Genomic DNA, 25,829 nt, shown 5'->3' on the forward strand with positions numbered 1-25,829 from the left:
ATGGAATCCTCAGTTTGGTTGTTACCTACTTTATGCACTTTTGAAATACATTTATCCCAAGGGCATTTCCATATTTGGAGTCTGATAACCAAAGACACTGCCCTGACTTGTATGACTTCACGATAGAACAAGACTCAGAAGTCGTTACTCCATCAGACACCCTTCTGATTAGAGCTGTTCATGTTCATGTCCTAACATGTACGTTCAGGGTTTCTTTTTAAATGGAACTTCAAGTAGCATTGAACATGGTGTATTTGGGAAACTCAAATATAGAACAATTTTCAAATATCATTACAGTAATTTCCTTTAGGAACTTATGATTTGTAAAGGTCACTGTTTGAATTGTCAAGAGATTCTGGAGCCCAAAAGCCAGGGGTTAGGCCTGAAACAGGAGCCCAGTGTAGCTGAAATCCAAGTTCTCTGAGGCATCAGAGGCTGGAGGTGGATCAGAGAAGCTGATGGACCAGCCACTGAAATGACTCTGATGGTTTCTTTTTTTTTTTTTTTTTTGGTAGAGACAGAGTCTCACTGTACCGCCCTCGGTAGAGTGCCATGGTGTCACACGGCTCACAGCAACCTCTAACTCTTGGGCTTACGCGATTCTCTTGCCTCAGCCTCCCGAGCAGCTGGGACTACAGGCACCCGCCACAACGCCTGGCTATTTTTTTTGTTGTTGCAGTTTGGCCGGGGCTGGGTTTGAACCCGCCACCTTCAGCATATGGGGCCGGCGCCCTGCTCACTGAGCCACAGGCGCCGCCAGACTCTGATGGTTTCTTAGCATAGAGAGGAGAGTACATTAGGTGACGTTTCCAGCACCATCTTTGGTATTTCTTTTGTGTTCTAATAATGTAGAGGAATTCGGAAAAGAAGATTAGTAATAGTAACGATTTGAGGAAATAACTGAACCAGAAATCCAAAGACTTGAATCTCCACCTGTTAGCTCTATAAATTAGATGGAATCACTTGACTTTCTTAAGGCTTTGATTCCTCATTTGTAATAGGAAGGGTGAATTCCGTCTCTCATCCTAAGGATTTTCTGTAATCTTAAAGTTCTCTGAATGACGTATTTTAGTTTATAATTTTTTCAGGAAAATTCATCATAGGTACAATAAGCAGCAATATCTTATGTATTAGAAATTGAATTGGTTGTGATGATAATTATTTGCACCCTTTTCAGTGGGGTTGTCCTTAGTGAAAAGTAGAGAGCCATCAAAGTTAAGACATTTCTAAACCACTTCTGAGGAGAAACCATGTACATCTTGGCCAAATGCCAAAGGGAAAGAAGAAAATTGCCAAAGTAATGGATTTAATTTAGACACATACCATGGAAAGGTGAACCATACAAATGCTGTTTTGATGAATCTTTTAAGAGGTATACATTTGTGTCCTATACTTGATCATCATTTTACTAATTTAGCATAGGATCATAAAATATAAACAGAGATATGTCCAAACACTCCAGTTGGAAGCCTAGAGAACTTCTCTAATGACAAACATTCAGGGGCAAAAAAAGACTTAAGAAATTTCTATGTCTGGCTTCTGTGTAGTCTCTTGACGTAATAAAACAGCATACTGTTTTCTTTGAAGGTTTGAAACATCATGTCTTGTGACCAAAATATTTAAATTCTGCTCCAGGTTCAGCCATATCCTGGCTGTGTCGCCCTACATAAATCTTCTTTCAAGCTCAGTTCTTTCAACTATGAAAAACGAACCATTTGAAGAATGAAGTGGTACTTTTCTACCTCTTCCCAGATTTTATAGTCTGTTTGTCTAGAGATTCTAACTTGCTGCTGGGGAGATAGAAGGTCATTAACAAACAAAGACAAATGTTATCTCCAACATGTATATGTCAGCCTGTCTTTACCTGCTACAAGCCATATCCAGTGAAAGATAGTTTTACTGAGAGAAGGTTCCCTAGGAGGTGGCATCTTAGGTGAGTTTGCCAGAAGTAAACACCCTATGACAAGAATTCAAGTACAGGTGTAATCCAGGAAATACCTTTGGGAAGTGAGGATGTAAAGGCTGCCAATGATGGGGAAATTATAATGCCAGTTTCTGTCGTTGATAAATGGAGGTCAATCCCTTTGGGAAATTCTGGATGTCATTGTAGAACTCATTGGCATGGCATTCAGAGCTGTGCCATCCCTGGGGGAGAGAAACCGCAGTATTAAAATGCCAGCTTCTGCCAGTCATTGGTTAAAGGCTGCTCCTACAGGTACTGTTTCTCTGACACTTCCTGCTGTGGGCAGTGTGGGCTCCCAGTGGCCAGAAAGCCTCCAGGTGGGTTGCATTTCTGCTGTCCCAGGATTTATGGGCTATGAGCAGGGGCGTACAGCACCTGCAATAACCTTGTTACGGTGGTACGCCCAGAGCAGTACACCTAAATGATGGTGCACCAGGGGAAGACAGATGGACACTCACTTCTAGAAGGAAACCCCACCAAGGGTCGCTGAGGCAGTACACCAGGAAGCAATGAGCAGATCTCCTAAGCTGGGGCAATTTCCTGTCTACCTCTAAACACAAAGGCATGTGACAGCCAGGGAGGGGTGGGGCCCTGAGCGCTTGTTACCTGCAGATTTGGGAGGACAGCCATGGATGTTGTGAAAAGGCATGTTGACAGAACACGTGCGGTCAGTAGAAATTGCAGGGCCTAATTACTGGCCACTCCTAGGACGTAGCATCTGAAAGGGAGCAGCATCCAGGCGGACTTTGTCTTGGTGCTGCAAAGGCTGAAACTACAGGGGGAATGCGATTTATTTTGAAGAAACTCTTCTTTTATAGAGAAAGAATGTTCTCTGATGATGTGTTGTAAAAGCACATTAGGAGATAAAGAATTTTCTGTCTGGTTCTTTGAAAAGTCATATCAGCAGTCAGCAGCATCTCTGACAGATTTTAAAACATCCGGGCTGTGAAATAGAAACATTACATCTTTGTTCCTTTAGCATCCAGGGTTTTAAAAAAACTCTCCATGGGCTTGTAGGTGAAATTGGCTTTTAAAAGTTTCGTCTCTCTACCAATCGCTTTTTAGATAGGGAAAAATGGTTATCATCTCTGTTAGATTTGTAACTTTCTGCTTTCTATTTTCATAATAACTTAGTTTTTATTCTTAATATTTATGTCAGAGTTAAAAGCTAAGGATTTGGAGATGGTTTCTGTAGTACTAGTATGCAAAACTAGCAAAATACCTGTAATAACCCATGCATGTGTGGTTATTATAAAAAATTATTATTAACCATAATATGACCTGGTGAATCATTGTCCTTGAGTTCAGCCCATTGCAAAAGAAAATCATAATTAAGGCACCATGACTTTATTACTATTAAGTAATCTACTTACTACAAAATTATTGATATCCAAATAAGGCTAATGGGAAATCCTGCAATCATTTTTTTATGTCTCTGTGTCCATGAAAGCAGATAAAGCAATCAAGTGGGCAAATAGATTCTTGAGGTAGCTTTGAGGGTAAAAGGATGTTGCCAACTCAACTTGATCTAATCATGGAACCAGAATTTTACAGATTTTTTAAAAAAATATGAAGATGTTTTTCAAAAGATGTAACTTAAATATTCCAATTAAAATCACCTGGGAGAAACATGGATTTCTGTCCCACCTCTAAAAATTCAAATTTGAGAACTCAGGGATCTGCATCTTAACCTCCCTGGATAGTCAGTAAAGTTTGAGAGCTACAAATCTAGCCCAGTTGGGATTAGGAAACTGAAATCCTGAAAGGGACTTCCCAAGGGCACCCAGGTGCCTGGTGGCAGAGCCAGGGCCAGAACCCAGCTCTCTCCAGTTTAATGCCCATTACTCTGTATTTTGCTTATACTTTCTATAAACATTTGAGCCCATTTTCCAACCTTATCCTTTGTGTAAAGAGTAAGTCATTATTTACTGTAGAACTGAATATGGCAGATGGGTAAAGTCCCAATCCTTATATTATATATGTATCAATAAATATGTAAATGAAATTTACACAGACTAGAATAACACAAATAGTTTTAGAAGGCTGCATTTATTTCCTGAAAGACCAGGAAACAAGACAGACAATAAGTGCTGGTGTGAAGGGGTTTCTAACAAGCCTCTGATGATGCATCATGTGGTTACTCACACGTGTTTTTCCTCTGATTGCTTCTTTATTTCCACATCTCTTGTTCATATTTGACAAGGGTGCCACAGATCACTTCCTCCCGTAGTTGTTCATATTCAGTCTCTCACGTGTTCTACCCAATACTCTACTTAGAGCCACATAGTCAAGGACTCTCGGCTGGTGAATTTGGAGGGTTGGTAAATTCATGGAGCTAGGGAAGCCTTGACCGTCGTTCTCACCCCTGCGTGTGGCCAGTCAGCTTTGCACAAAGGAAAAGAAAAACCTCCTTATTCCTAAGTGCATTTCTAACAAGGCAGGTCTCCCTGCAGTTGTGCGGGGCTGACCACGCAGGTGGCAGGTCTGAGCTCACACAGTGCATCACCTCCCCTGAGGAGCAGCTTGCCCAGCACTTCGGTGCTGATGGTAGGGGTCAGTGCCTCCTCTGCTTAGAATGAGAAATAGTGTGAGTTCAAACTGACCCAAAACAAGGCTGCAGAATCTTCTCTGCAAACTACTGGCCTTCCAGGAGCCTCCTCTAGGTCACCTGGGGCCTTCTTGAGAGGACAAAGAGTTGAAATAGGTTTGATTTTGAAACAAGGTTGACATTGTTTAAAGGTAAATTGCTATTTGGAGACAATAGCTCTATTTTGTTTCCTCTCTTTTCCGCGTACTCTTCAAACTTTATTTTAATCTTGTAAGGATTTCAAGGGGCTTGAGAGGGGACGTGAGATATAGCAAAGAAGAATGGCTTATAAATATAGTAAAACAAGAAAGAAGAAAACACAGGTGGAAGCCAAGTTCATATGGGATAGGGCTAAAGCAGCTGATCCTAACAGCCTACCCACTAGCATGACTGTGAAATACGGCTGTAAGTTCTCTAGCACTCTCAGCAAAACAGAAATGGTCTAAGTTCCACAGTTCGGTCTTTAAGATAAACACAGGCATGTCAGGAGAATTAGAACACTTGTTTGTAGTCAGATCTGAATTCTGTCTTTACATCCTCCTTAAGAGAATAGCATGAATTAAGGAACAATGTTGTTGACAATTTCTCAAACTAAACAATACATTTTGAGGAGACTGTTTCAATATAGCCCCTAATGTTGACCTGGAATATAATTTAGTTAAAGCAGTTCTACAGGGGCCAATGTAATGCAATCTAGGAACTGTTGTGTAGGTTAATAAATTTGCATTATGAAATAGTAGGTATTTATAGAACATATTGAATTATCAGAATTTCCAAGGATATTGTCATTGGAATTACAAAATGCTTTGAACTGTGAGTAGAAAGAAACATTGTGGTATAAATACTGGGAGAAATGAGGAAGGAAAAAAAACACCAAGGAAGATAATCTTACAACCTACCTTTTGTGCCCAGGACAGATGGAAGAGACTTCACTTCCCACATGGGGCCTTAAACACAGGGAACTTTTACACCTTCCCCTCACCCCATACTCGAAGCCGACCCCTATAGGCACCATCCTTCCTCCCTCCTATGTTTTTTGTTCAACAAATGTGAGTTACTTTTATTCTTGTCAGACTCTTACCCCAGTGAGGGCTTTTAATATCCAATGGGAGATTTGATACCCACACATAGTGGGGTTTTTTTTATTATTATTCTTGCTATATAGAATCCTGCTCAACTTGCAAGTTTTGGGGCAGGCTTCCATCACCGCATGCTTCGTTTAATGTAAGAAAGGAGCTTTATGGAGTCTGCTGGTAACAAAACGATGGGGATATCACCTAACCCTAACCCTAAGATGCATAAAAATAGCTCAAGATACTTCTTCCTGCTTATCATCATCAATGAACATTACTGTGAATTCTCAGATGCTGCGATGCTCATCCAGAAAGCCTATAGCACGTGGTATTCCCTGGTGGTCTCTCATCCTAGAACTAACCAGACCCAAGGCTGCTTGGCTTCCAAGATCAGATGCAGTCAGGTATAATCAGGATACTATAGCCACAGATTTTTTGTCCTTCTGATGGATCATTTATTTCAAAGCCTGCCTGCTGCTTTTAGAACATTTATTGATCCCTAAGTGGGCCAGGCACTGGACTGAGCACTAGTAGGATGGTCTAGTGTCCTGGCTTATTGTCTCTGCATAATTATAATGAGCAATCCCTTTTACTCTGAAAAGATCCTTGTTTGGACGATTAGTTTTGTCACCTGCCATGAACCAGACTGTGCACTATGACTGCTTTTCTAAATTTAAACTCAAGCTCCAGCTGCCACATTAGCAGAAGAGTAAATTTCATGCACTGAAGTTGAAAAACTTCCCCTGAAGTCTGAAAATTCCTTCACAGATATGCTTACCGTCTTCACCTGTACACCTCTAAAATGTTCTGGGTACTGAACTGCCCTGGGACTTACCCGAGAGTGTGGAGTGTTTTGACTCTGCACTTGAATGTGAGGAAGGAAGGGGGACTTTGATTCTCTTTCCACCCTGACCCTCCCCTCCGCCTTCAGCCCAGTATCCAAGTCTTCATGAATTTTTGGCAATGTTTCATCAAATTGCCTCCTTTTAGCGTCATTAGTAGCAACTTAAGAGCAAAGGCTCTTATGGTTTAAAAATACTTTGAATATGTAGTTTGGTGTGTTAAAAGGTTTTATTTTAAACAGAAGCCTTTTTAAAAGGGAGCACATACTTCAGTTCTAGAGTAGAATTATAATTTCTTGCATCAGCCATCAGTATGCAGAGAAAAATGCCATCTAACATAGGACTTTGTGAATCATGCTTTTCACTTTATATGTTCAGGTTGGTGAGTTTATTTTTCAAGAACTATCTTTGTATGTACTTTACTGACAATTAGACTAGGAGGCCACCCTGTAAGAAAGAGCATTTTGGTTAGCTGTCTTGTAAAAACACTAGATTTATTCCATAGGGGTAGTGAACTAAGATCAGTGCTTTTTACAGTATTACCCATTTTAAGAGAAAAACAGAATTCTTTACCATGATCTAGGAATATTTCATACTTTAAAACTTTTTAAAAGACAGTACAATACCTAAGCAGAGAAATAACCACTGGTATAAAGTCAGCACTGTGTTCACTAACTTCATCGCCAGCACCTAGTTTGGGTTTTCATCTTCCCTTTTTATTCTCAGCATAGTAATGAAATTAACACTTGCAATTAAAATTAATCTCCCTAATCATCCTTAATACTTTCATTTGTAGCTTTTATAATTTTTAAAATCTCTTTCTTTTGGGGGGTTAAAAATTGCTTTTTCTTGTGCGGTTTGTATTTATTTAGTTACTAGGTTTCATATGCTATTTCCTTTTGTTTCTTTCTTATGGAATGTGTTTTGCCCATTTTGATATTAGCAAGGTGGTATTTTCATAATGATTTGTAAGAGCAAGAGCTCTGGGGTAAAATTAAAGTGCACGCTCATAACCTGGCTTAAGTCAGAGGTTATTTATTGCATTACATTTTTTCTTACAATGGTAAGTAAAACTACTCTTCTTTTACAAAACTTAATTCTGTATATCCAATTTAAAAATTTTTATTGATCATAGTAGTATTCCACAATTTGTCAAAATTAATTTTTTCTTTCAAAGGTATACTGTGAAATAAATAGATGTGTTCCTTCAAGATTCAAAACATGTTGATAAAACAGAGATCTCATTTTTTTTTTTTTTTAGTTTTTCTTTGCATGTCATTGTTTAGAAAAATAGTAGTTTTTACCTCTGTCTCAGACATGAAATGTGAATTTTCTTTCTTGAGCAGGAATTTGAAGTAATTACACAACATATGTTAGCTGAGTATTTTTATGTGTGAAAGATACAATGAGTCTTTTTTGGTAGTTTTGGTAGTTGCCTTATGAATAAATTTATATATAATATAAAAGGATATTTTTATCACTTTTTATATTTTTGAACGCATGTTAGTCCTGTTAACTCCCCTAGTGAGGGGCCGGTTTCTATTGTATTGCTCTGTTTTGTTTTTTTCAGCTTCATTAATTTAAGTGCTTAAGATTAAATATTGACTTTATTTCATGAGAGCTATAAAATAATTTAGTTGTTTAGTTCTTTTGGCGGAGGATACATTTTTATGTAAACTTTTTGAGAAATTGTTATTTTTCTTTTGCCTATACTAATTTTCATTAGACATAATCCCTTAGTCTAGGTAAACAGTTTCATTAATTTTATCCATAAAGCCTGTTATTGTTCAGTGACAAATAGCATTAGGATGAATCATTTGTAAGATGGACCTGTAAAGAAAACTATGTTCTGATCAGAAATTCCAAAGAACAAATGTTATATTGTTTTGAAATACTACTTTTTTTTTTTTTTTTTGAGACAGTGTCTCATTTTTTTACCCTGGGTAGAGTGCTATGGCGTCATAGCTCACAGCAACCTCAAACTCCTGGGCTCAAGCAGTTCTCTTGTCTCACCTTCCCAAGAAGCTGAGACTACAGGCTCCCACTGCAACGCCCGACTATTTTAGAGACAGAGTCTCACTCTGGCTAAGGCTGGTCTTGAACTCCTGAGCTCAAGCAATCCACCCGCCTCGGCCTCCCAGAGTGCTGAGATTACAAGCATGAGCCACCACACCCAGCACTACTGGATGTTAAGGACTCGGTGGTAAAGCAGAAAATATTATCATAGAATTATCTAATATTATCATGACATGATCTAATTAATAGGTCTGGTCTCCTCTCCTTTTTCTTCTTTCCTTTCCTCCCCTCTCCTTTCCTTCCTAATTACGGTATAACTTACAGAGTGCAAAACATAAAATATTAAGTGTACAGCTTATGTCACCATACCCACCCAGATTAAAATATAGAACATTGTCATTGTTCCAGAAGGCTCTCTTGTATACCCCCATCATGAAAATAATTACTATTCTGACTTCTATTCACCACAGATTAATTTTGCTATTTTTCTTTTGATAGTGTAATCATATGATATGTGTCTAGCTTCTTTCACTCAATATTACATCCGTGAGTGTCATCCATATTTTGTATAGCACTGGTGATTGCTACATAATATTCCATTATGTGGTGTTATAGTTTATTTTACAAGTTCTATTATACTGGGTATTTCAGTTGTTTCCAGGTTTTTACTACAGTATTATGAATAAAGTTTCTATGAAAGTTCTTGTTTGTATCTTTTGATGAACATAAATATGTTGTCATTTCTGTTGGGTATACAGCCAGAATTTGAATTGCTGGAACACAGGGCCAATTGTGCTTACTTTAGTAGATGCTTTCAAACTGTTTTCCAAGATGGTTGTCCCAGTTTACATTTTTACCATCATTTTATGAGTTCCAGTAGCTTGTCTATTCTTTTTGTTTTAACCATTCTGATGGTGGCTGATGATGTATTTTGTTGTAGTTTTAATTTATATTTTCCTAATGACTACAGATGTTGGATACATTTTCATAAATATATTGGCCACTTAATATCTTTTTGTTGTGAATTGCCTATTCAAGTATTTTGCTCATTTTATTCATTTATTTATTTATTTATTTATTTAGAGACAGAGTCTCACTGTGTCACCCTCTGTAGTGCTGTGATGTCACAGCTCACAGCAACGGCAAACTCTTGGCCTCAAGTGATTCTCTTGCCTCAGCCTCCCAAGTTGCTGGGACTACAGGCACCCGCCACAATGCCCAGCTATTTTTTGATGCGGTTGTCATTGTTGTTTAGCTGGCCTGGGCTGGATTTGAACCCGGCACCTTCAGTGTATGTGGCTGGTGCCGTAACCACTATGGTACAGGTGCTGAGCCTATTTTGCTCATTTTAGGAAATGGACCGTTTGTTGCCTTTTAAAATTGTTGATTTATAGGCATTATATATACAAATGTTTAATTTTTAGTACATGTCATGATCATCTTAAAGTGAGTGCCATTTATTTATCTATTGCTTTTTGTCCATCTCAAGTGAGAATGAGGGTGCCCTGGCTGTCCCTGGGCCAAGGAGAAATAAATACACAATGGCTTTGGAGCCTGATCTAAACTATACTGAAGCCAAGGGACAGAGCTCCCCTATGCGCTACCAGCACACCAAATTCCCAGCATTAGAGGCACTCCAGCCGGCTAGACTACAAAGGTGGGGCAGTTTTCAGAAGCCCATTGTTTGAAACGTGTGTGTGTGTGTGTGTGTGTGTGTGTGTGTGTGTGTGTTTCCTGGGAGGAGAAGGAAAGGAAATAAGTGAGTGAACTTTTTTCAGGAAAACCTGAACAGCTGTGAGCATTCAGGTAAGTTTACCATATTAGCTGATTATTATCTTGTCCCAGAAAATGCAAAGCAGGCTTCCCACGGGATGAGATTTACTCCAGATAAATCCATGTTGCTGAAGCAATTATGACGGCGAATGAGAAATCTGAGCAACTGGAGTGAACTTGGTTTTCTTCGCCAACCACCCTTTCTTTAGTCTGTTTGCTATACAGACTTCCGTTTACTCCTCAAGCCAGATCCTCCCTGTCACATACACACAATAGTGACAGAGGACAGCTACTCATCCTCTGGAAAAAAACACCACCACAGAAACCAGACTCCCCGACTCCCTTAATCTAGCATCCCCATTGTCTAATTTCTCATTATCTCTCTCGCAGCAGGACAAAACAATTATGGGGGGTCAGGGGAAGGCAGAGGAGAATCAGGAGGTGAGAGGGGTGGGACACAGGAAAGAAAGGATGGGAGGGGTCCAGGGGGAAAGGCAGTGCTCTCTGGAGCCCTTACAATCAGGGCAGCTGTACACACAGCTGTACACACCTTACATCCTTAAGGGATTGTAACCCTGACGTACCAGTGAGCAAACAGATGCTATCCAAGAGCTCCTGGGTGCTCCTCCTGACCTTGGTGGCCCAGACTTCCCTGCCCTTCCTGAGGCTTGCACTGCGGGAGGCCCTCCATCCAGTGTCTCGGTCCTGCCTGGGCAGGGATTAGATGGCACACAGTCCGCACCTGTTTGATTGATCCATGGATTGGTTGTTTGGTTGAGACAGGTTCTTACTCTGTTGCCCAGGCTGGAGTGCAGAGGCAGGATCATAGCTCACTGTAACCTCAAACTCCTGGGTTCATGTGATCCTCCCACCTCAGCCTCCTGAGTAGTGGGACTATAGGTGCATGCCACCCCACCCAGCTAATTTTTAATTTTTGGTAGAGCTGGGGTCTCGTTATGTTGCCCAGGCTCATCTTTAACTCCTGACCTCAAGAAATCTTCCAACGTCAGCTTCCAAAAATGCTGAGAATATAGGCCTGAGCCAGTGAACCTGGCCTGTTTTAAATATTTTGGCTATGACCACAGCTCTCAGTGCTAACGGTTTACGATTCTTTGTCAAGTATTTCTTCCATCTGTGCATTCATGAGGCTGTGTGGTATCTCTTCACTCTATTCCTCTTTTTCCTCTCCCTTTCCTGCCTTTAGAATAGTTGACTACCGATCAATAGCACTTTTAACAGAAATTGAATATGCAAGTATGTGGCCAATATTGGGCCTCAAAACTGCCTAGAAAAGTCTCTCACCTCCATGCTCTCAAAATGCATCCAGGCCACAAACCTTGGTGCACTTGACTCAGGCTCTCTGATAACATATCTGTCTGGCCTCTCCGAAGGGGCCTTGTTAATAAGACCTTGTTTCTAAAATCGTTCATCCGTTTTTGTCCTCTTTACCTCATGTTTTCCAAAAGTTCTGAAGGAACACGTTTTCCATTATTTTCTGCTTTAGCATCTTTTTTTTTTGTAGAGACAGAGTCTCACTTTATCACACTCGGTAGAGTGCTGTGGCATCACACAGCTCACAGCAACCGCCAACTCTTGGGCTTAGGCGATTCTCTTGCCTCAGTCTCCCAAGTAGCTGGGACTACAGGCACAACGCCTGGCTATTTTATTTGTTGCAGTTTGGCTGGGGCTGGGTTTGAACCCACCACCCTCGGTATATGGGGCCGGTGTCCTGCTCACTGAGCCACAGGCGCCGCCCCCCTGCTTTAGTATCTTATACTCATGGTTCTGTGACTCATTAACTGTTTACTTGATATCTATATTTTTCCAGTCGTGTCCATTTCCATTTATCATAGATAACTGAGAATTTACTGTCATACTTTTTTTTTCTTTCACATCTCCAAGTTTCTCTTATATCCTGGCAAGATTGTCTTCAAGTTGTTATTAAGGGGCTGTTTCAGAGACTGAACTCTAGCTAAACTGGACGTCAGGACACCTTGATTTCCATCCCTAGCATTGTTAAGCATCCCTATGCAGCAAAAAAACAACAAAAAAAAATGATTTTTATAGTTGTTTTCAAAGATATAGGCTTGTTTCTGAAAGTAAAGCAGTTTCTGAACAAGTAGGTTAAGTTTGTTTCATAATGGTGCATTGGAGTTAAATGAACCATGTAATTTCTGCTTATGAGTGTTCAGTTAAAAAACAAACCTTGTTTTAAAAAACTTGGCAGCCTTAATCTTTCAAAGAACAAAGAATGTCTCTTACTTGGTAGGGCAATGCCTTAAGGAGGTTACAACAATAGCGAGTTAAATGCACACAGCAGGAATTGACACTAGTCAAACTTTTAAAGTGTTCTTTCTAAAGGATTTAGACTTTAAAGGAAAAGTACAGAAGCACTCGAGATCTTACTTGAACCTTAAATGTGACTCAATATATATCTAATGATTTGTAAAGGACAATTCAAGGAAAAAGAAATTACCTACACCAATACCTGAAATGGTGAACCTAAAAAGTTTATTTCCCTGAGTTCTTGCTACCACAATTAAAAATTATTACCTATATGATAGTTTTAAAAGAGTGCTTTAAATATGAGATTGCCTTCAAACTTATGAGTAATTTTTAGAGTTCCAAAGAATGCTAATACGCACTTATTTCCTTTCTTTAAAAAAAAAATATGGCGGGGTGTGGTGGCTCATGACTGTAATCCCAGCATTTCAAGAGGCCGAGGCAGGAAGGTTACTTAAAGCCAGGAGTTCATAACTAGTCTGGGCAGCATAGCAAGACCCTGTCTCTAAAAAAATTCTTTTTTAGTTAGCTGGGTGTGGTGGTGCATACCTATGTCTTAGCTACTCAGGCGGCTGAGGCAGGAGGATCACTTAAGCCCAGGCATTGGAGGTTACAAGGTTACAGTGAACTATGATCATGCTGTTGCACTCCAGCATAGGCAATGGAGCAAGACCTTTCCCCTTGAACATTTTATTTAAAATATTATTTAATATGCATTTTGTGTACAAAACAATTTTAAACAGATTTTTAAGGAGCCATATCTGTCTCCTTTTATAAGAAATAAAACTTACAGATATGTTTTAAGATTACTCCCATCCTTCCTTTTCCCTCCCTCTTTCTCTAGCTGTTAAAATTAAACTGAAACTGCTTTACATCCTTTCAGCTCATGTCTAAATAATTGTATTGCTTGTGTGAGTGTCCATAAGTAATATATATAATTGTTTTGAATGTTTAAAACTTATTAAGTAGCATCGTATTGCTTTTATCTCTCCCTTTCAACTTGTTTTTAAAAATACTTGATATCCTGTCTTTTGAGATTTACCTCTGATCATATAAGAAGATCTAGTTTATTTAACTGCTACAGAGATTTAAATCTTATGCAATTCAATAATTTATCTGGTTTCCTATTGATGGAGATTTAGGTTTTTCTGATTATTCTCATTTTCACCAGTTTTTTAAAAAAGCCCCTGTTTCCACATCAATGTCAAATGAACTCATAAATTTGGTAGAAAGCAAAGAGCACATCATAATTCTTCTGTATTTAAACATCAGGTAATTGCAGTATTATCACATGTGTGTATGACTTCACCAACCTCTGCAAAGAATTCTACAGCTTTTGTCAGGATATGTAATTTCATTTCTAGCATTTCAAAACAGACTCATTTATCCTCTTTGACGCCTTTAGCATCCCAGGGACAGAAAAACCAGTGCTTCAAATCTCTGGCATACCACTCTAGCGTGGTATGTGGAAAGGTCACGTTCAGTGGTCTTGCTCCTTGCGTGGATAATGTGCACAAACACCCTGCTCTATGTCTATGGCCCATGTGTACAAGTTGCACTGGGTTTTTTCAACCTAGAAGTGGAAATATGGATAATAAGATGTGTACATTTTTAATCTTATTAAAAAGCATGAAATTCTTTTGCAATCTGTACTTATCAAAATATATATAAGTTTACATTTTCCTACATCCTCACCAACATTTGGTGTTATCTAACTCCTAAACTTTTCCAGTTTGATGGGTATAAACTACTATCTGCATGTAGTTTGGGGGGTTTTAAAAATTTTTTTGCTTGGAAATATTTTCAAACTTACAGAAAAGTTAGAAAAATAGTAGAACTCTCATATACCCTTTACCCAGACTCACTAATTGTTAACATTATACTTCATTTTCTTAAACATTCTCTCTCTCCGTAGCATGTTTTTTAGGAATCACTTCAAAAAAAGTGTATTATACTCCTTACTCCTAAATGCAATGTTTGTTTCCTAAGAATACATGTAGACATACATTGTGTTATTCCAGTATAGTAACAATTGAGGAAAATTAACAGTAACGTACAATGCTTTTATCTTATTGACCACCATCATTCTGCCCACTGACCAGTAATGCTATAAAATGTTATGAAGACATTTTTCCTTGCAATCCAGGATCTAGTGTAGGATCATATATAGCGTTTGATCATCTCAAATCTTTATTTTTTTTTATTATAAGCATAATTTATTTATTCATGTTTTAGAAGATTTAGAAAATTAAGAAAAAATACAATGAAGAAAACAAAGTGAGCCATATTTTCACATCCTAATATACTTTATATATGTATTAGGTGTTTTTTTTTTGTATATATTTTACTTATAAATACATTTTGTGTGCATGCATATTTATAGGTATATATATGTTGATATATGCAAAATAAAATTGGGAATCTAGTGCCTATATACTTTTATTTCATTTAATAGTAAGTTATAAATATTTTGTTATTAATATTGTCCAAAAAGGTAATTTTGTTGTTGTTGTTGTAGTTTGGCCAGGGCTGGGTTTGAACCTGCCATCCTCAGTATATGGGGCCGGCACCCTACCCACTGAACCATAGGCACCGCCCCAGAAACATAATTCTTATTTTATTTATTTACTTACTTATTTTTTTCATTTATTTTGTTTTTATTAAATCATAGCTGTGTACATTAATGCGATCATGGGCCACCATACACTGGTTTTATAGACCATTTGACATATTTTCATCACACTGATTAACATAGCCTTCCTGGCATTTTCTTAGTTATTGTATTAAGACATTTATATTCTACATTTAGTAAGTTTCACATGTACCCTTGTAAGATGCATCGTAGATGTAATCCCACCAATCACCCTCCCTCTGTCCATCCTTCCCCCTCCCTCTCTGCCCTCTCCCCCTCTCCTCTTTCCCCCTATTCTTAGGTTATAACTGGGTTATAACTTTCATGTGAAAACCATAAATTAGTTTCATAGGAGGGCTCAGTACATTGGATACTTTTTCTTCCATTCTTGAGATACTTTACTAAGAAGAATATGTTCCAGCTCCATCCATGTAAACATAAAAGAGGTAAAGTCTCCATCTTTCTTTAAGGCTGCATAATATTCCATGGTGTACATATACCACAATTTATTAATCCATTCGTGGATTGAGGGGCACTTGGGCTTTTTCCATGACTTAGCAATTATGAATCGGGCTGCAATAAACATTCTGGTACAAATATCTTTGTTATGATGTGATTTTTGGTCTTCTGGGTATATACCTAGTAGAGGAATTATAGGATTGAATGGCAGATCTAATTTTGATCTCTAAGTGTTCTCCAAACATCTTTCTAAAAGGAATGTATTAATTTGCATTCCCACCAGCAGTGTAGAAGTGTTCTCTTTTCTCCATATCCACGCCAACATCTCTGGTCTTGGGATTTTGTGATATGGGCTAATCTTACTGGAGTTAGATGATATCTCAAAGTAGTTTTGATTTGCATTTCTCTGATGATTAAAGATGATGAGCATTTTTTCATATGTCTGCAGGCCATGCACCTGTCTTCTTCAGAGAAGTTTCTCTTCAAGTCCCTTGCCCAGCCTGCGATGGGATCACTTGTTCTTTTCTTGCTTATACGTTTGAGTTCTCTGTGAATTCTGGTTATTAAACCTTTGTTGGAGACATAACCTGCAAATATCTTCTCCCATTCTGAGGGCTGTTTGCTTGCTTTACTTACTGTGTTCTTGGCTGTGCAGAAGCTTTTTAGTTTGGTCAGGTCCCAGTCTTGTATTTTTGAAGCTGCTTCAATTGCCCCGGGGGTCCTCCTCATAAAATACTCGCCCAGACTGATTTCTTCAAGGGTTTTCCCTGCACTCTCTTCAAGGGTTTTCCCTGCACTCTCTTCTAGTATTTTTATAGTTTCATGTCTTAAGTTTAAATCTTTAATTCAGTGAGAGTCTATCTTAGTTAATGGTGAAAGGTGTGGGTCCAGTTTCAGTCTTCTACAGGTTGTCAGCCAGTTCACCCAGCACTATTTGTTAAATAAGGAATCTTTTCCCTACTGAATGTTTTTAACTGGCTTGTCAAAGATCAAATAACAGTAAGTAGCTGGGTTCATCTCTTGGTTCTTTATTCTGTTCCAGACATCTACCTCTCTGTTTTTGTGCCAGTACCATGCTGTTTTGATCACTATCGATTTATAGTATAGTCTGAGGTCCAGTAGCATGATTCCTCCTGCTTTGTTTTTATTTCTGAGTAATGTCTTGGCTATCCAAGGTTTTTTCTGATTCCGTATAAAACGAAGTATTATTTTTTCAAGATCTTTAAAGTATGACAGTGGAGCTTTAATAGGGGTTGTGTTAAAATCGTATATTGCTTTGGGTAATATGGACATTTTAATAATGTTGATTCTTCCCAGCCATGAGCATGGTATGTTTTTCCATTTATTAACATTTTCAGCTATTTCTTTTCTTAGAGTTTTATAGTTCTCTTTATAGAGATATTTCACGTCCTTTGTTAGATAAACTCCCAAATATTTCATCTTCTTTGGCACTACTGTGAATGGAATAGAGTCCTTAACTGTTTTTTCAGCTTGACTATTGTTGGTATATATAAAGGCTACTGATTTATGATGTTGATTTTGTAACCTGAGATGCTGCTGTATTCCTTGATCACTTCTAAGAGTTTTGTAGTAGAATCCCTGGTGTTTTCCAGATACACAATCATATCATCTGCGAAGAGTGAAAGTTTGATCTCTTCTGACCCTATGTGGATACCCTTGATCGCCTTTTCTTCCCTAATCGGGGTGGCTAAAACTTTCATTACAATATTAAAGAGTAGTGGAGACAATGGGCAACCTTGTCTGGTTCCTGATCTGAGAGGAAATGATTTCAATTTAACTCCATTCAGTATGATATTGGCTGTGGGTTTGCTGTAGATGGCCTCTATCAGTTTAAGAAATGACCCTTCTATACCAATTTTCTTAAGTGTTCTGATCATGAAGGGATGCTGGATATTATCAAAAGCTTTTTCTGCATCAATTGAGAGAATCATATGGTCTTTGTTTTTTAATTTGTTTATGTGCTGAATTATACTTATAGATTTACATATATTAAACTAGCCTTGAGACCCTGGGATAAAACAGACTTGGTCATGATGTATAATTTGTTTGACATGCTGCTGGATTCTGTTTGTTAGGATCTTGTTGAATATTTTTGCATCTATATTCATTAGTGATATTGGTCTATAATTTTCTTTTCTTCTTGGATCTTTTCCTAGTTTGGGGATCAGGGCATCTCAAATCTTTAATATGGACCAATTCCTCAGCTTTTTGTTGTTTTGAATAATGCAATCCTCAGGTTTTAATAGAATGTTCTTCATTTTGTGTTTTATTAATAATACAGTTTATTTAAATAATCCTGATTAATGATATTCTTGAAATCTTTTCATATATATTGCTTATTTTGAATTTCTTCTTCTGCAAGTTGATTGTGCATGTTTTTTGCCCATTTTTATATTGAGTTGTCCTTACTGAATTCTTTATGTGTTTGAACTACTAATTCTTTGTATTATAAATAGTTCCTCTTAGCTCATGGCAGTTTAGTTGTTGTTTAACATTTTTTTCTTTATGTTTTTTATTTTGTTAAAGTCATTTTTTGTTGTTTAAATTTTTTTTTTTTTTTGAGACAGAGTTGCCGTGGGTAGTGTTCCATGGCACCATAATAGCTCACAGCAACCTGAGACTCTTTCTTGCCTCAACCTCCAAGGTAGCTGAGACTACAGGTCCCCACCACAATGCCTGGCTAGGTTTTCTAACTTTAGTGGAGACGGTGTCTTGCTCTTGCTCAGGCTGGTCTTGCACTCCTGAGCTCAAGCAATCCACCCACCGCAGCCTCCTAGAATGCTAAGATTACAGGTGGAAGCCACTGAGTCCTGCTGTTATTTAAACGTTTAATGATTCCTTTGGTAATATAGAAGTTAATGATTCCTATTGTAATATGTAAATGTTTTAATGTAATAACATTTTTTAATACCTTCCTGTAAAATCTCCTCTTAGTCTTCCCCAAAATTGTGTTGGCTAGTTTTGGTCTTTTGTTCTTCTATATAAATTTTAGGATTAGCTTGAGAGGTTTGTTGAAAAGCTCTAATTTCCTTTCTTTTAGAAAAGCAAATGGTCTAGTATCTCAAGGGATGCTGTGCCTAATTACAGGTTAGAAAATTAGTGGATTTATAGAATCACTGGGGAAAAATTGACACCTTTATGATGTGAATTATTCTCATCCACAATTCTCACTCTCCATTTATTTCTGTATTTATTCATGTGTTTAGGAAGGTTCTCATTTCAACCTCGAAGGCCTCGGTCATCTGCTTTTTACATGTCTGGGTATCTTTAGTTGTTCTTGTGGCAAATGGGATTTAATTTTCTTTTTTATATTCTCTATAGTTTTGGTTTCTACAGAAACATTACTGATTTTTACACTTTGACTATAAATATGACAATATTGACAAACTCTTATTATTTCTAATAGTTTATAGATTGCCTTGGATTTTCTTAATCATTTATTTTTATTTGTTTTTCTTTTTTTTTAGATTTTGCAGGTAAAATTCTTAATCATTTAATCTATGAAAAATGAAAATTTTGTTTTTTTCATTCTAATCTTTATGCTACATTTGTTTTTCTTATCTTTTGCACTGGCTAGAAACTCCAGTTCAGAGATGAATAGACACGGCAATAAAAGGCATCATTGTTTTATTATTGGCCTTAAAGAAACTGTTTCTAACATTTCTTTATAGCATGATAGTTGCTGTATGATTTTTGTAGATGCGCTTTGCCAGAGAAGCACTATAGCCTCACTGTGAATTATTAAAAGTAACAAAACTCCAAAAGAGACTCAAGTAAGCAAATTGTCATAGATGCTGAAAGTAGATAATGGGACTCTGTGGATTAGAACGAGATAGTTTGTTATTCCTAGCACAGCAAATGGCATGAGCATCAGCATGGCAATTCCAGTTCTCCTGACCTCATGCCCCAGGGTGTGATATGATGGGCTCAGGGCCACAGCTGGGGAACCCAGGGCTAAGGGCTGGGCATTTTTTTTTTCATTTTTTTATATTAAGTGATAAACAAGCCAGTCCCCACCCCCTGTACAGGGAGTAATTTTACACTACTACACTGTAGTTGCCTTGTCTTACTTACTGCCTACATGGCATAGTTACAGAAAGGGTTCATGGGTTTGGTGTGCTCAGAAAGGATGGGTAAGGATGCTTGGAGCCCATGGCAGGCTGCTTCTCGCAAGAAGAATTTTCTTTATTTCTGTTTAGTTTGCTAGGGGATTTTATCATGAATGGCTACTGATTTTTATCAAGAGATTTTCTGTATATTTTGAAAAAGCATATAGTTTTTCTCCTTTATTCACCTGGTATATTGTATTAATAGTAACATTTATTGTCTAATGTTAAACCAGGCTGCAATTCTTGGAATAAGTTTTTCTGGTTGAAGGTATATTGTATTTTTTATACATTGATCAATTTATTTTGCTAAATTTTTTTAGCATTCTTAAGAATATGTCTATAATACAGGTTGGCTCACAGTTTTTCCTTTGTTTTATAATCCATGTCTGTCTTAGATATCAAGGATATATGAGCCTCATAAAATTAACTGGTAAGCCTTTCTTCTTTCTCTAAACAGTTTATGATGAAAGAAGTTATAAGATAAAAGTTACCTGAAGTTTTAGTAAAAGTTACTGTGTAAATATCAGGTGTTTTTGAGTAGCTTTTAGAATATTATTTTAATTTTCTTAATTTCATCGGACTTAAGTCAGAGTTTCATCTGTTTCAGTCTGTTTCATCTTAAGTCAGTCATAGTAATTTATATATTTTTACCGAAAGTTTCTACTTTCCTCAAACTTTCGAATATATCAGTATATTTTTATGATTTGAAAAGCTGCTTCTGTTTTTGTAGTTAGATTTCTGTTTTTTTCCTAATATTTTTAGTTTTCTTTCCTTTTGACTATTTCTTTGGTTTTTATTTTATTAATTTCTGGTTTATCTTTATATTTGCTTCTTTCTCCTTTCTTTAAGTCTATACTTGTCTTTTCCTAGCTTTTTGAGTGAATACTTAGTTCACTAATTTTTGGTCTTTCATTCATTTACACATATTTATTTTTCATGCAACTATAAATACTTATGGTTAAGGCTAGAAACCATCTTCTAAATAATGTTTTAGCTGCATGATTTTAATTTTGTTACATAGTAATTTTTTATTGTCCAGTTCTGTCCTACAATTTAAGTTATGATTTCTCCTTGGACCTATGTGTAATTTAGAAGTAAGACTATAGATTTTTTTAAGTATGAGATTTTTTTCTTTGTTTCCTTTAAGTGGTAATTTTGCCCTTCCTGCAGGAGTCCCATCTGTTCAAGACAAGTTTTGGTATCAGTTTCTCAGTTTGTGATTACTGCATTACAAAGGAACTATAAATTCAGTCCCCATATATTTATGAATTTGGGATCTAATTTGGGCTTTGGTATTTTGTTTTTCACAGGAGAATTTTTTTCCCATCCTGACCCCTAAGCAAATGAAAAGCCTCTTTATTACTTCTCTGGGCCATTAGGGGTATTTCTGCTTCTGTTTTTATAGAGGAGGCATCTCATTCATGGCTTCAACTTTATGACAGTCTTATTTCCAGGTCTTTGTCTAACATCTCCCAAGGCATATCTCTGGTCTCGTCACAGACATTCAAGCCCTAGTCTGTAGACAGAACAGCTTATTTCTGGATCTGCTATCCCACCGGGATGCCAGAGTGCCAACCTGTGCACTTAACTGCCTTGGCTTTGAGTTCTGTCTTTATCTCTGATGCCGCCATATTTTCTTTTTTAGTCCTTTGAGCTCAGCTATGAATTTTCATTTATTAAATTTTTATTTCAAATTTCTTGTGTTTATAATGAAAAGATGTCAACCATTGATTAGCCTCCCAATGTCCAGGGTTTTTTTTGTGTGTGTGACAGAGTCTCACTTTGTTATCCACAGTAGAGTGTCATGGCATCACAATTCACAGCAACCTCAAACTCTTGGACTCAAGTGATTCTCTTGCCTCAGCCTCCCGAGTAGCTGGGACCACAGGTACCCGCCACAATGCCCAGTTATTTTTAGAGGCGGGTCTCACTCTTGCTTAGGCTGGTCTCGAACTGGTGAGCTGAGGCAATCCACCCTCCTCGGCCACCCAGAGTGCTAGGATTACAGGTGTGAGCCACCGTGCCTGGTCTCTGACATCCTTTTGAGACAGAATTTTGACTCCTGTTTCTGTGCGAACACTGAATGAACCATAATTTTAATGGAAGGCAAACTCTTCCTTTTTTTTTTTTTTGTTTGTGACAGAGTTTGACTTTGTTGCCCTCGGTAGAGTGCTGTGGCATCACAGCTCACAGCAACCTCAGACTGTGGGCCCAAGCGATTTTCTTGCCTCCGCCTCCCGGGTAGCTGGGACCGCAGGCGCCTGCCACAACGCAAACTCTTCCATGTTTAGACATTAAGTAATTACAGTATCATCACCTGTGTGTATGGTTTCACGAACCTCTAGCAAAGGAGAATTCTACACCTTTTGCTGGAACATGTAATTTCATTTATAGCATTTTGAGAACAGCCCATTTATTCTCTGACAACTTTAGTAGCAGAGACAGAAAAACAGCTCCTAAAATCTCTGGCATTCCACCTTGAGGATGGATAGATAGAAAGGTCAAGTTTACTGAAATGCCTCTTGACCACACGTATAGCCTGTGAACTTCCTGATGCCCTGTTCTGCCAGAAAAACATGCCTGACCTCAGGGGAACACCCGCTACTGGAACACGGACATTTTTGATTGATTACATCATGGTGCGCAAAGACATCCAGACTGAAGTGGCTGTGGTATTACACGCTGTCACTGTACTTAAGAACAGTTTTCCAAGTAGCTTTTATCCTGATTCTTTTTTCTTTTCCCCAGATTTATGAGATATAATTGACAAATACAAACTGTACATATTTCATGGGTATAAGATGGTATTTTGATACAACTATACCTTGTAAAATGATTACAATAATTGAACTAATTAACATATTCATTACCTCACCTAGTTACCTTTTTGTGTGTGTGTGGTAAGAACATTCTAGATCTACTCTCTCAGCAAACTTCAAGTGTACAATATAATATTATTAATTATGGTCACCATGCTGATAACTGAAACCATTTTATGTTTAATATGTGTGTGACTATAGGGGCACAGTGGCGCATGCCTATAGCCTTAGCACCCTGGGAGGTTGGGGCAGGAGGATCCCTTAAGGTCAGGAGTTCAAGACTAGCCTGAACAACAGTCTCTACAAAGATAGAAAATCTAGCCCATGCATGGTGGTGCATACCTATAGTCCCAGCTACTTGGGAGGCTGGGGCAGGTGAATCAATTGAGCCATGAATCTTGAGATTACAGAGAATTATAATGACGCCACTGTATTCTAGCTGGGCTAATAGAGTGAGACTCTGTCTCAAAAATAAATTTTGTGTGTGTGACTATAGACTTAAGGAGAACTTAGAGCCTTTGTTTCAGAAATTGCCTCAAATAAGACAAACATCAAGTAAGACTTTAGGAGCTGTAAGGGTTGGGCACTTATGATGAACTTGTTTCAGTTCAGTGCTTTAACGTAATCTGTCTATAATCCTCAGCTTTAGGCCACTCATTTCAGATAAAGGACAGGGTGTGATCAAGGAACACAGAGTCCAGGAGTCAGCACGTTATGCCTGGACTGGGAAGGTTTGGGGTCAGTGAAAGGCTATTGCCCTATCTGCCTCTGTGAAACCATCAAGGCGTATCACCCCTGACTGCATGACCACTGAGTGTTAGTCTCTGCATTTGGAACATTTCCAACAAAGAATTAACTAGAGATAAATTGTAATAGTCACCCATTCCCTGTATAATTCTGGAAAATCCTATATTTTCACCCTTTGCTGGTGTATCTATGGGAATTTGAGGTGCTGTTTCTCAGTGTCAATGAAAACTCTGGACATTGAGTCTCTATGTCAAGTGTATGTGGCCCCTCATTCTCTGGCCCTCGGTGTCATGAGAGATACTCAGTTTGTGGTTTATAGTAAGTACCAAAATACTGGGTCTTGTTAGACACAACTGTTTTCATTTTTTCTCCAAGAAGTACAGTATAAAGATAGAACTCTTGTTCATCTTCACTACTTTTAAAGGTCCTCAGGTCTGCTAGACCCGGGCATACCACATCAAGAGAACAGATAGCAACAATTTTAAAATGCAACAAACCAATAACCAGTGAAGTCAGAAGCCATTCCATCAATTGACAGCAAAAGTCTATTTCCTATAAAATATACTAGAATATCCCTGAATCTTCAAAGACTTGTACCAAATGACCTTTTCTATTTTGAGCTCTTATTCTTCATTTTCTTCTTCCACTTCTCAGTTGCTGGAATGTTATCATTTCATTGTCACCTGTCCTATGGAATCTTAGTCTTCTCCAAGCAAAACTGATCCTCCCTCTTTCTCTTTCTCCTATCTGCTGGATCCCCGGTCTCGGCTTCTACAGTGCTTGCTTGTCTTTGTTTACATGCCTGTTTTTCTGCATTGGAGCACACACTCCTCAAAGGCGAGTGCCATCCTTCCATCCCTAGTGTCTAGCGTGGCAGATGGCTTATAAAGATTTGTTGAGTGAATAAATGAAGACTAGGGGTTAGTTCCCTGGAGAAACATGCCTTAAGTGGTTTGTTTGTTTTTTTTTTGTAGAGACAGAGTCTCACTTTATGGCCCTCGGTAGAGTGCCGTGGCCTCACACAGCCCACAGCAACCTCCAACTCCTGGGCTTAAGCGATTCTCTTGCCTCAGCCTCCCGAGCAGCTGGGACTACAGGCGCCCGCCACAACGCCCAGCTATTTTTTGGTTGCAGTTTGGCCAGGGCCGGGTTTGAACCCGCCACCCTCGGTATATGGGGCCGGCGCCCTACTGACTGAGCCACAGGCGCCGCCCGCCTTAAGTGGTTTTTACAAGGGGCTGTCATGAACTGTAGTTCCCCTGTCTGTGAAAGCTTTTCAGTGAGAAAGTTTGGCCAGAGAACCCATTTATTTAGCAGAGTAAAAGAGAAGAAATGTGTATCAATGCTTGGAAATACCCAATTTAATTCCAACTGGAGATATTTAAAAAATAATTGAAGAAACCTGAAGGATCATCTCACCACTTCCTGTCAAAATGTCTTCACCTTAGAAAAAGCTTTTGATCAGCACTTTGATAATTTTGTGTGTAGAAAATCCTGACCTGAGTCAATATAGCAGACATTATGGTCAGTTTTTTCAATCTGTATAAAATAAGTTTCAGCTTTTCACCTTTTCATTGAATAAGTTATCGTTGGTCTCATGCTTTAGTTTACTTTTCTTTCTTGCTTTCTTTCTAGACAGAGTCTCACTATGCCAGCCTTGGTAGACTGCGGTGGCATCACAGCTCACAGCAACCTCAAACTCTTGGGCTTAAGCAAATCTCTTGCCTCAGCCCCCCAAGTAGCTGGGACTACAGGCGCCTGCCACAATGCCCAGATATTTTGTGGTTGCAGTTGTCATTGTTGCTTTAGCTGGCCCGGGCCAGGTTTGAACCTGTCAACCTCAGTGTTTGTGGCCGGCACCATAACCACTGTGCTACGGGCGCCTAGCCTTAGTTTGCCTTTCTAACGTTCTACACACACACACACACACACACACACACACACACAAAACAAACAAAAAAAAAAACTTCCTACTGCTTTGCAACTTATTTGATGCACTTGTATCTCAATCATTAATGATCAGAAACTTAAAAAGTTAAGTTCATGTCTCTAGATCAGTGGTTGCCAACCGTCCTGATGCCCCGACCCTTTAATACAGTTCCTCATGTTGTGGTGACCCCCAACCATAAAATTATTTTTGTTGCCACTTCATAACTGTAATTTTGCTACTGTTATGAATCATAATGTAAATATCTGATATTAGCTACCCCTGTGAAAGGGTTGTTCAACCCTCAAAGGGGTCACAACCCACAGGTTGAAAACCATTGCTTTAGAGAGTATTGACTTGCTGAGACCATCCATTTGAACAACTGATCGTACATATGAAACAGACATAGTAAAATTTGTAAAGACCATTGGGACCCAGGAAAGTAAATTGCAGTTTTTTTTGTTTTGTTTTTTTTAATTTTCAGTCTGTTAATGACAGTCTGGGTTTTCCAGGTCTTTTCTTTAAGATGCAATATTAATTAAATATGTTCACCTGCATGAATAACAATAGACATGGTC

At 38.3% G+C, this 25,829-nt stretch overlaps 1 protein-coding gene across 1 annotated transcript in view; it reads left to right on the forward strand.

Annotated features, from left to right (window-relative positions):
* Window positions 1-25,829, forward strand: part of CRYBG1 (crystallin beta-gamma domain containing 1) — a 223,588-nt gene that overhangs the window by 16,712 nt on the left and 181,047 nt on the right. The gene's annotated exons all lie outside the window — the stretch shown is intronic.

This window comes from Nycticebus coucang, chromosome 5 (genome assembly GCF_027406575.1).
Source record: "Nycticebus coucang isolate mNycCou1 chromosome 5, mNycCou1.pri, whole genome shotgun sequence".
Classification (NCBI taxonomy): domain Eukaryota; kingdom Metazoa; phylum Chordata; class Mammalia; order Primates; family Lorisidae; genus Nycticebus; species Nycticebus coucang.